The sequence below is a fragment of the Penaeus vannamei genome, chromosome 4, assembly GCF_042767895.1.
Source record: "Penaeus vannamei isolate JL-2024 chromosome 4, ASM4276789v1, whole genome shotgun sequence".
Taxonomy (NCBI): domain Eukaryota; kingdom Metazoa; phylum Arthropoda; class Malacostraca; order Decapoda; family Penaeidae; genus Penaeus; species Penaeus vannamei.
The window spans coordinates 43863616-43866115 of NC_091552.1; positions in this window are offsets into that span (position 1 = coordinate 43863616).

Here is a 2500-nt window from a genome sequence, read left to right on the forward strand (position 1 = left end):
GAGTGTGGCAGAGTGGGTGAAGTAAAACCTGCCTTCTTAATTAAGTAAAACTTTGAATGGAAAAACTGTGTAATGCTAAAACTTAGATTTTACTTTGGCCTTGGGGTGAAATTAGACATGTAGAGCAACACAGGTAAGGTGACATCAGTTAGGGATGTGGCAGAGAGTGGGTGAAGCAAAACCTCCCTCCTTTTTATGTAACACTACAGAGCAAAACATTGTATCAGGCTGAAACTTTAGTGTTGAAATTTGTTGGGTTTCGAGATGAAATGAAAAGCAAAAGAAAATATAGCACGTATATAAGGATATAGTTCTAGAAATATACTTCTTGATAAAAATATATTTACTGTTTGTAGTTTCTGTTTATTCTTTGTACAATTTGTCAAGCTCAAGAATGGAAATTTCTACCAGGGCATTTTCAGCTGGTTAGTACATGAAATTTATGCGTCTGGCAATAACACAAAAGAATTGTACAGCATCTTTCTCAATGTTTTTTCAGCTCCCTGAGAACCTGAATGTCAATACTTCTGTATAGTTTAAATTGGAGTACTCATTTATTTCCAGCAACATTATAAAGAAGTACCAGTATTCACTCGGAGGAATGAGAGTGAACTGTAAGAAGTCAGCATTATATTCTTAGACTTTATCTTTCTTTCTTTTATCCCAGAAGCCAAGTTGAGGCTGCAATCAGATTTATCAAGTGCTTATCCTTATCTGCAAATTTTAACACTATAGTACATATTATAATACAATACACATGTATATAAGGAGAGAGAGAAAGGGGGAAGGGACCCCGTTTGAGTAAAGCTAATAGTGTAAAAAGTGTAAATCACAATACTGTAGTTCACTCCTTGTCAATTACCTGTACAGGAGAAATGGTTGCAAAGCAAGCATTTACCAATTCCTTTGAGACAACCGTTTGTCAATTAGAATCATAGTTATTTATGGAATGCCCACAGTACCCCTCTCACACGCCCTTAATCATTTCCAGTACCCCTATAAATGAAACACACCAATACCCTTGCTAAGAACTACTATTCAGCAGTATAGAAATAATACTGTAAACGAAGAATACCCAAATTAAACCTAGCATAGGAGGAAATAAACACCGTAAGAGAAAATGGAAAACGTTCTGAACAAGTGTAATTAGTTGTTCAAATATTTAATTCTAGATTGGCATATGTTTTAATAAGCTGATTTAGCATACACTTTCACAGTGCACACTAATATGATCATTAGTGTCTTGCAAAGTATAACCAGTGTTGGACACAATGGAAATGAGGAAATTGGTGTAAGCAGAGAAAAGCAATATATGAATAAAAACTGCAACAGACTTCCTAAATAAAGCAATATGCAGATAAAAACTGCAATATGTTTCCCTAATAAGACCAGACAGGAAACATATTTACTTAATTGCCCTAAAAATCGCACTGTATGGCTTCCGCCTTTCTATAACATAAGTGAATAGTAATCCTGATGCAAACTACATATTGGCGATATCGAATTATTCTATTACGATTATTTTACAAGGACTATATATTTTTCAGAAAGATGAGAGACACTACACACACACACACACACACACACACACACACACACACACACACACACACACACACACACACACACATATATATATATATATATATATATATATATATATATATATATATATATATATATATATATATAAAATTACAGGATTAATAAAATGTTGTGTAATACTACATAGGCGCCAGTTACGAAAGTTGGAAATTATCTTGTCATTGTACGTTTGTTTGTGTAACCGGATGTGTCCATACATCAAATATTAATGAAAGATTTTGTCATATATTATTATCCTAGTACCCATAAATGGTCATAGATGATTACCTTATCTTCCAGCTTCATAAACATGACATAGAGGTAACTCAGTTGTAGTCCGTACAAGTATGATGTTTGCACTGGCCAAAGATCTCAACTGTAAAATCCCGAGATCCTTTTAAACCAGTGGTAGCCAACCTTTTGTGAGATACGATCTACTTTTTCTACCTTGATGCGATCTACCAACCTAAGATTCAAACATATTCCATAAATGTAACTGTAACAGTGTAACATCATTATAAATATAAATAAAACTTATTACCAGAAAAAAGAGAAATATAATAATCCAAGTATCAAGAGTACTTGGATATTCTATTGCATCTATTTGCATGACAACTTGTGAAGGACGAATTATTAACATGAACAGTAGTATGATCGTATACATGAATATGAATAGTAGTATGATCGCAGCCAGTGGGTTAAAACAGGCTTGTGGTTGACCAGTTGATCGCGATCGACTAGTTGGCCACCCTTGTTTTAAACTGTCTTAAGACAGTTTTCAAGCCCAATATAAAGATGAATAAAAGCTGGCTATGATAGCAGTATTAGACTTCCGAGTTCTAGTGGCTCATACATTTGCCAGTCTTGGTGTCATCTTGTCCTAGATAGAGAGTCGAGTATGGTAAGCCGACACAGG